The sequence below is a fragment of the Podarcis pityusensis genome, assembly GCF_964106645.2.
Source record: "Podarcis pityusensis genome assembly, chromosome: 3".
Classification (NCBI taxonomy): Eukaryota; Metazoa; Chordata; class Lepidosauria; order Squamata; family Lacertidae; genus Podarcis; species Podarcis pityusensis.
The window spans coordinates 49,756,431-49,766,224 of NC_138026.1; the positions used below are offsets into that span (position 1 = coordinate 49,756,431).

The window sequence follows — 9,794 nt, forward strand, 5'->3', positions numbered from 1 at the left end:
TTTGTCATTGCTTTTCTCCCAAGAAGCAGGCGTCTTTTAATTTGTGGATAGATGGCTTTGAAACCCTGCACAACTGTATTGGAATATGCAGCCCTAGCTCCTGTGATAAACTCTCATGCTCCAGGGGGTTGCTGCACACTGAACCACAGCGGATGAAAAGAACAATTCCAACAACCACCTGCTTTCTATTCTAGACTCCCCACCACCACCTCACACTCCTGGTAATATGAAGCAAAGTAGCTCACTCAACCTTCAAGAGATTCCTCAAAAGAAACAGGAGAGAGAAAGTGGTGCACAAGGCAGATGGGGCTCCATTTGTAAAATAAGAAGTGTTGAGGTGGGATTTTGGCTCTGATCTATGGTACCCCCCCTTCCAATTCTGACCATGTGGAGGATGGGTATGGTTCAGTTTTGAGGGTAGGAAGATGCTTTCCACATGCTTCTCAGTTATAGGGATTTACAAATGTATTGTTGCATTGAATATTTGCCCTGAAAACTAGTTTTGGAGCTAGGTCCTGGCAGGGTCCTCTCAAGACTATTTGCTGCCTGAAGCAAAGGACAAGATGGCAGCCACAACCCTCAATTCAGTGTACAAAGGCTGAGTGACGGTTGACTTACTTCAATACAGGCAATGGGATAGAGTCCTCTGCTGTACTTGAAGGCAGTTATGGGGGTACAGGACGTGCCACATGACATATACTTTCTGTTCTCCAACAAAAGATTCTGGTCAGGGGGCTCAGGAAAAACAGCTGGGGCAGAGGTGGTTTTAGGGTAGTGTGAGTGGTTCAGCCACAGGGGGCACCACAACAATGTTGTAGCTCAAGAGGTGGAGGGGGCACCAAATTTTATCATTGCACAGGGTGCTGCTGAAATCTGAGTCCAAAGAATGCCACTGGCTGGGGGTGCTGCCTCCACTGCCTGCTGCCTCCCAAGCATTTGCCAGCTGGGGCAGTTGCCTCACTCTGCAGGTCATTCTTTGCTTAAATTAAGCCTGGAAGAAGAAGCAAGCAATGGAGAAACCGAGCTGATAATAATGGACCTTATAATTTAGACTGTCAGACTAGTTATAAGGTCTCTGTGCTCTTAAGAAGAGCCATCTCTCATTCAGTGTTTCGTGCTTTAACAACTGAGCAGTGTTGATTGATGTCACCCACAGGCAGTTTGAAATTTCCTAATATTTTACAGTGACCACTCAGAGTGCTCAAATATTTCTCTTTTTGCTACTTCAGCCTGTTCCCAGGGGTAGAACCAGCTTGTAAGATCCAGCATCCTGAGAATGAAATACATGAAAGGAAGGGAATTGTCCTCTTCTATTCTCTCCCCCCTCCTTTTCAGGATGTCTCTCTCAACAATACCTCGTGTATTTTTCCGGCACATACATTATGTTTAAAGTGTTTTTGTTTGCTCCACTCCCATTGCCACCCTGCCTTTTACTGCTTCCATTAGTTCCTAGCCAGTGTATGATATCACTCTTCCTCACTCTCTGGGGTTTTTCTTTCCATTAAAAGTGACAACAACTGTGGGTGGCCTCAGAAGAGCAAGTTTGACACATGATGCTGATTCTACTTGTTTTCCCACAGCTGCTGGAGGATATTGTAAGATGAGAAGGACAGGTTCAGTGAAGAAAACAGGGAAGTCATTTGCTCACTTATTCATGTCCCTGTGAGCTTATCCATGCAATCTCCACACTACCCTAGTCTATTATCCACGGAATCTTGCTGCAGTCGACAGTATCATTCAAATTCAAAAGCAGATAATCTGACAAAGCTTTTTATAACATCCAATATATTATTAGCATTTTTACAAAGTGTGTGAAGGGAATGTTGTGTCATATATGGAGTTGTACTGTTGTGAAGTATTCTGTTTGCAGTATTCAGCAGCCTTCAAGAGCTCACAAACAGGGAATCAGGGTAAAGGACACTCTTCCTATATATACAAAACTGTAAGGCTGTTGTCATGCTGCAGTTCATGTGGCCACCAACAGGGCATCACACCAACTGCAGCATGACAGAATGGCAGGCAGGCAGGCAGGCAGGCAGGCAAGCAAGCAGTGCAGATGGCAGGCGGCCCAGGCAAGCTGTTTAACAAAAGGGGAAGGCATTCACAGAGCGGTTTGGCAAAGTGTTCTGTGAAGTGCCCTCCTTCCCTGCACCATTAAAGATGGAGGGGCTTCAGAAAATTGGACTCTGAAATGCCTCCCCCTCCTTTAAAAGGGGGTTGGGGTGAGCTGTGGGGGGGAGATGATGTGAGGTTTGGGCAAGCTATGAGGAGCTGAAAAGGGGGTGGGTGAGATGTAAAGAGAGGTGGGTTGGACAGGTGGGGAAGGAAGGTTGGAGGAAAGGCGGAGTTGGCAAGCAGAGTGAGCAGGGCAGCAATCCTTAGACTTATGTGCTTTATTTTAAAAAAAAAAGACAACCTCTAGTCTTTCATCTACTTTCTAAACCTGCTATCAATCAGAGGCACTAGCAACAGGAGCAACTGAAATAAGCAGCAAACTGCTAGCTGTGAGTGGCTGACATTATACCTACAATTCTTCCCACCACAATTTGACAAACAAACAAACAAACAAACAAACAAACAAACAAACAAACAAACTGCAAGAGGAGTTATTTGCTTGAGAAAAAAACCAGTTGCTGAGAGCCCCTCCAGACTAGAATTTTATTGTGATGCCACCACATTATTGCTGTCCAGAAGGGCTATAGCAAACAGAAATACGTAAATGAAAACATTTGTGCTACAAAAAGTTCTAGGATTTTAGCAGCAGGAAGTTATAGGGTATGCACTGATTGGAAATGAAACAGTGTGACCACCTCAAAACGTTTCCAGGCAGGATTGCATGTGACTATCCCCATAGCATCAAGAGTGCTCATCATCATGGATATGCAATAAAAAGGATGTCTGGAGAGGCTCTATGCTAACATCTGCAGTACTCTGAGGGTAGGTGTTTGGCTGCCCTTCAACACCTGAGTAATGGTTGAAGACTGTTTTCCCCCCACTAATACTGTAATCTGGAAAGGCCTTCTTGACATGGCTTCAGGCTAATTGTGGAGATGTGCTTTCTGATTAGAGAGTTTCAGTGTATCTAAGAATGCTATTTTCCTTTTGTGTGTCTTGCTTTCTCTTGTGGGTTTCTGCAAAGCATGATTTTTGTAACGAAAGCAATGTATGCAAATACTTCCCTGCAAGTGAGATTTGTAAGGCTGGATATTGGCTCTGAAGTAACCAGTCTTCAAGCACATTCTTGGTTAGTGTAAAATTTTTGCTGCACTTACATACTGCAAAACAGCTGTGACTTGGCTGATGTTGATCATGCACTTTGCATCTCAAATTTTGTGGCTAGATACACCATGCCAAAGGTGTATTTTTCCTAAAAATGGAGGGACATTTTTAGCCATCCAACTCCATATGCCATATTTAGATTTTGGTGTCAGTAACCACCATGATGTAATTATAATGTGTTGCTACTATTTTGCTTAGCACTCTAAATAGCAAAACATTCCTCTGTACTCTGAAAATGTACACTGGTGTTGCCAATTTCCCCTTAGCTAGTCTTCTGATGTTCTTTTTCTGTGTTCAGGGTGCACTGCGATAAAAAAGGGGGGATTTAAAGCTTGTGATTCCTACATATGCAAGCTGAAATGTATGCACAACACAGTCCTATGCAAATTTACTTTGAACTAAATCCAACTGGGTTGAATGGGTCTTATTCCCTAATATACCGTATTTTTCGCTCCATAGGACGCACTTTTTCCCCTCCAAAAATGAAGGGGAAATGTGTGTGCGTCCTATGGAGCGAATGCAGGCTTTCGCTGAAGCCTGGAGAGCGAGAGGCATCGGTGCGCACCGACCCCTCTCGCTCTCCAGGCTTCAGGAAGCTATCCGCAAGCCTTGCAAGCCCGGTGGGAGTTCCCGCGGGCTCACAAGGCTTGCAGGCAGCAGCCTGCAGCCCCGGCGAGTGTCCGCAAGCCTTGCGCGCCCGGCAGGAGGTCCCGCCGAGCGCGCGAGGCTTGGGGCAGCAGCCTGTCGCCCGAAGCACGGGGAGCCCTCCGGAGGGCTCCCCATGCTTCGGGCGAGTGTCTGCAAGCCTTGCGCGCCCGGCAGGAGGTCCCGCCCAGCGCGCAAGGCTTGGGGCGGCAGCCTGTCGCCCGAAGCACGGGGAGCCCTCCGGAGGGCTCCCCGTGCTTCGGGCGAGTGTCTGCAAGCCTTGCGCGCCCGGCAGGAGGTCCCGCCGAGCGCGCGAGGCTTCGGGCGGCAGCTTGTCGCCCGAAGCACGGGGAGCCCTCCGGAGGGCTCCCCGTGCTTCGGGCGAGTGTCTGCAAGCCTTGCGCGCCCGGCAGGAGGTCCCGCCGAGCGCGCAAGGCTTGGGGCTGCAGCTTGTCGCCCGAAGCACGGGGAGCCCTCCGGAGGGCTCCCCATGCTTTGGGCGAGTGTCTGCAAGCCTTGCGCGCCCGGCAGGAGGTCCCGCCCAGCGCGCAAGGCTTGGGGCGGCAGCCTGTCGCCCGAAGCACGGGGAGCCCTCCGGAGGGCTCCCCGTGCTTCGGGCGAGTGTCTGCAAGCCTTGCGCGCCCGGCAGGAGGTCCCGCCGAGCGCGCAAGGCTTGGGGCTGCAGCTTGTCGCCCGAAGCACGGGGAGCCCTCCGGAGGGCTCCCCGTGCTTCGGACGAGTGTCTGCAAGCCTTGCGCGCCCGGCAGGAGGTCCCGCCGAGCGCGCAAGGCTTGGGGCGGCAGCCTGTCGCCCGAAGCACGGGGAGCCCTCTGGAGGGCTCCCCTTGCTTCGGACGAGTGTCTGCAAGCCTTGCGCGCCCGGCAGGAGGTCCCGCCGAGCGCGCAAGGCTTGGGGCGGCAGCCTGTCGCCCGAAGCACGGGGAGCCCTCTGGAGGGCTCCCCTTGCTTCGGGCGAGTGTCTGCAAGCCTTGCGCGCCCGGCAGGAGGTCCCGCCGAGCGCGCAAGGCTTGGGGCGGCAGCCTGTCGCCCGAAGCACGGGGAGCCCTCCGGAGGGCTCCCCGTGCTTCGGGCGAGTGTCTGCAAGCCTCGCGCGCCCGGTGGGAGGTCCCGCCGAGCGCGCGAGGCTTGGGGCGGTAGCCTGCAGCCCGAAGCACGCGAGGCTTGGGGCGGCAGCCGCGGGGGGGGGGGATAATTTTTTTTATTCATTTCCCCCCCCAAAAAACGAGGTGCGTCCTATGGACCGGTGCGTCCTATAGAACGAAAAATACGGTAAATGCTTATCAGGACTTGCAACATGCTATTCTTCTCATCCTATGAGTTTTAATTCTAATGGGATTTCAGTAGCAAGGCAAAGCATACTTACCAGATCCATTAACATCAGCTTCTGAGGGAAAACTAACATCTGAAAAATAAAAAAATAAAAAATTAAGATTACTGCTAGTCTGTATTGCACCTAGTATGTTTTAGGAGTGGCTCTGATCTCAGAGCATTTGTTACATGTAACTGAAACCAGGTATTGGACTAAGGGCTACCACATTTCTGAAATGGACTGGGTTTGGACTGGGTGTCTATCAATATGCAAATGATACCCAGCTCTACCTCTCTTTCAAATCAGAACCAGTGAAGGCGGTGAAGGTCCTGTGTGAGTGCCTGGAGGTGGTTGGAGGATGGATGGCGGCTAATGAATTGAAGTTGAATCCTGACAAGACAGAAGTATTGTTTTTGGGGGACAGGGGGTGGGCTGGTGTGGAGGACTCCCTGGTCCTGAATAGGGTAACTGTGCCCCTGAAGGACCAGGTGCGCAGCCTGGGAGTCATTTTGGACTCACAGCTGTCCATGGAGGCGCAGGTCAATTCTGTATCCAGGGCAGCTGTCTACCAACTCCACCTGGTATGCAGGCTGAGACCCTACCTGCCCACAGACTGTCTCGCCAGAGTGGTGCATGCTCTAGTTATCTCCCGCTTGGACTACTGCAATGCGCTCTACATGGGGCTACCTTTGAAGGTGACTCGGAAACTACAACTAATCCAGAATGCAGCAGCTAGACTGGTGACTGGGGGCGGCCGCTGAGACCACATAACACCGGTCTTGAAAGACCTACATTGGCTCCCAGTACGTTTCCGAGCACAATTCAAAGTGCTGGTGTTGACCTTTAAAGCCCTAAACGGCCTCGGCCCAGTATACCTGAAGGAGCGTCTCCACCCCCATCGTTCTGCCCGGACGCTGAGGTCCAGCGCCGAGGGCCTTCTGGCAGTTCCCTCATTGCGAGAAGCAAAGCTACAGGGAACCAGGCAGAGGGCCTTCTCGGTAGTGGCGCCTGCCCTGTGGAACGCCCTCCCATCAGATGTCAAAGCGATAAATAACTACCTGACATTTAGAAGACATCTTAAGGCAGCCCTGTTCAGGGAAGTTTTTAATCTGTGATATTTTACTGTATTTTTGGTTTCTATGGAAGCCGCCCAGAGTGGCTGGGGAAACCCAGCCAGATGGGCGGGGTACAAATAATAAATTATTATTATTATTATTATTATTATTATTATTATTATTATGAAATAGCTCACTAAATAGAATACTCTAAAATCTCAGTTTATATTCAGGTCAATATAACCACAAATTAAAATAATTCAGTATAATTAGAAATCAATATAGCTGAATCCAAGATTCCGCTCATTGCCAGTGTCCACATCTCAAGCTCAGGGGCTGAACGCAACCATTTAGGTCTCTCTACCTGGCCCTTGGACTGACTCTCTCTGAGCTGCACATCATTCCTAGCAACACACCCCTCACCAGCCCTGATTTAAAGTGCTTCAGCCTGGCTGATAATTCCTCTTGCTTGCCTGGAGGGGGGGGGATTGCTTCATACACTTTTGCCTCTGGCCTCACCCACAAGTGGCTGCTGAAAGGTTTCCCAGAAGGAAATGAAGCCTTTTAGCTCGGAACAGTTTGCCAGCTCAGTCTGACATTAACTATGTCACTGCAGCATAGTTTGTACACATACTAGTGCAGCTGCTCAAGTTCTTCCTGTCTTTGTCCCCAAGTGGCCATGTACCTAGCCCATTCTTTCTGGCAGGTCAGTACATTGGGCCAGGGAGAACTTGTCCCTGTGCTCAAGGGAGGCAGCTACAGTCAAGAACAATCCCTCACTTGGAAGGCCTTGTGTAGGCATTTTGCAGCAGCTGAAAACAAGAATTAGCATGGTTCACACGGTTTTCCAAACTAACACTATGGGCAGGCTATTTGACATTAGTGCCCACACCTAGGCAAAAAAGATCAGAGGCAAAAGAGTTTTGCAACAGGGCCAGGGAACCTTTGGGCTCCCAGATGCTTTTGGATTACAGCTCCCATCATCCCTCAACACTGCCCATGCTAGTTAGGCCTGATAGAGTTGGGAGTCCAAAAACATCTGGAAGGTCACAGGTTCCCCAGCACTGTTTTAGAAGTCCCAGCTTCTTCTCAAGCAGAATTAGGACTGAAATTTGCTGACAGTTGATTCTTGAAGAAGAGTGGGTGCGTTATTGACCTGTCTAGTGCTATTTTTCTATTTAAAAAAGAGGTGACAAAACTCCCCATGAATGCCTCTCTTGTTCTCTTATAATGGAAATGGTGCACATCTGAGAGGTGCTGGGACTGAGTTCCGGTGAGTTCTAGCTGAAAAAAAAGCCCTGGACCTGTCGCACTTTCATTGTGCAAGTTCATGTAATTTATCATTCTAACAGAGTCTGACTCTTTGTGGTGACGTGCTGCCATCTGGTGGCCAAAATAGGTGCCTGACATTTTATTTATCAAAAGTGAGACACATATGCAAAAAAGAGAGAGAAAAGAACGAACCTTGTTGTCTGATCGGTTATAATTAAACAAAAAGGGGTAGAACACACACAGAGTTTCAAGTCGAATCTTTTTAAAATTTCTGCACCAAATAATTTCTCATACAGTTCTCATCTTAATGAGACTGCTTAAATGTGGCTCCTAGCCACAAAATGGAGGACCAGGCAAGGTACAGAAGTGAGATTTGTGACTTTGTGGGGAGGATGAGCCTTGTAACTTGAAGATTGGGGCCCTCAGCAACTTGATCACTGGTGGGTCTCCTGTTACCTCAGTGGGCTTACTTAGAGTGTATTCAAGGCCTAATGGAGAGGGTCCATTGTCTGAGGCTGGATGGTTAAGATCCTTTGTGTGTTGTTCAACTGATGACTGCGTATGGCTGAGTACAGGCTAAGATGAAACAGCAGCTTTGTACCAAGACTATTATGTTGTACTTACTGTAGGTTTGAAGGAATGAAAGCTTTTCCTTTTGAATCATTGTCTGTTGTTGAAATTTATGGATACTAGGGGATGGGGAACTTTGAGTTGCTCTCCCTCCAAGAGAGGGATGGGGAGGGGAAGTCAGGACTCAACTTTGCATGCTGAGAAGGACCAATATCCCCTTAGCTCACTATACAGATTTTCACCAAACTTCACACTGAAGATTTTGATCTTCAGTTAATACATTTACCGTATTTTTCGCACTATAGGACACACTTTTCCCCCTCCAAAAATGAAGGGGAAATGTGTGTGCGTCCTATGGTGCGAATGCAGGCTTTCACTGAAGCCTGGAGAGCGAGAGGGGTCGGTGCGCACCGACCCCTCTCGCTCTCCAGGCTTCAGGAGAGCCCCAGCGCCAGCCCCACAAGGTCGGGGGACAGAGGGAGGCGGAACGCCGCCATCCCGCTGTCTCCCGAAGTGGTTTGGAGGCTGACGGCGGGGAGACCCCGCCGCCGGCCCCGCAAGCTCCGGGGACAGCGGGGAGACGCAGCGCGTCTCCCCGCTGTCCCCGGACCTGATCTCAAGGCGGGCAGCAGGGAGAAGAGCGCTTCTCCCCGCTGCCTGCCCCGCAAGCTCCGGGGACAGCTGGGAGGCGCAGCGCGTCTCCACGCTGTCCCCGGACCTGATCTCAAGGCGGGCAGCAGGGAGAAGAGCGCTTCTCCCCGCTGCCTGCCCCCAAGCTCCGGGGACAGCTGGGAGACGCAGCGCGTTTTCCCGCTGTCCCCGGACCTGATCTGAAGGCGGGCGGCGGGGAGAAGAGCGCTTCTCCCCGCTGCCTGCCCCCAAGCTCCGGGGACAGCTGGGAGACGCAGCTGAAGCCATTTTAACCAGGGCTGAATTATTCATCAGGCAAACGTATGAACTTCCTGGTCTGGGGTACCCAATTTTCATAATACAGCACTGTATTATGTCTACTAATTTCCCCCAAAAACGTATTTGCCAGATAAAGACGTCATTCTCTGGAATGTGGCCAAAGGCCAATGGCTTTTATAACACATCTCTGGCTTGATAAGGGGGGGGGGAATGTTATTTTTAATACTATATGTTTAATCAAAAAGAAAAACGAATGTGTTCTTACAATGTTAGAATGTAAGTGGTTCGCTGTGACCTCCAGCAAGGTTTGAGAGCTGCTGATCTATTTGATTGATGCCTCTGTGAACGCACTGAATGAATTCTGCACTATGCTGAATAAATATGACTTTTAAACTATTATAAAATATACTTTCACTTGAAATTAACACACATTTGCAAGCCAGAGACTATGCATGCTTGCTTAGGAATAACCCTCCTTGTGATCAGTCAACCTAATTCCCTGGAGATTATGTATTGCACTGCAATCCAAATAATATTTCTTGAGCACACAAATGGGGAGAACCTACATCCCCCCACTGAAAACTAACCATATTAGTCTAGCATATATCTACAGAATTAGGCACTATTAATTAGGTAAAAAAACATCCTCTTTCAAGTAGTAAAGCAATTAATCAGAAACAAAACACATGAGAATACAAAAGTAAGCAAATAATTCAAACTAATTAACATTTGCTG

General features: G+C 49.4%; 1 long non-coding RNA gene across 1 annotated transcript in view; it reads right to left on the minus strand.

Moving 5' to 3' along the window:
- Positions 1–445: 445 nt before the first annotated feature.
- LOC308474026 overlaps positions 446–9,794 on the minus strand; it is a 12,416-nt gene continuing 3,067 nt past the window's right edge. Inside the window, exons 2-3 of the long non-coding RNA XR_013984462.1 lie at positions 5,308–5,346; positions 446–991 (exon numbers count right to left, since the gene is read on the minus strand). This is a non-coding gene — a long non-coding RNA (uncharacterized lncRNA). The remainder of the gene's footprint in view (positions 992–5,307; positions 5,347–9,794) is intronic.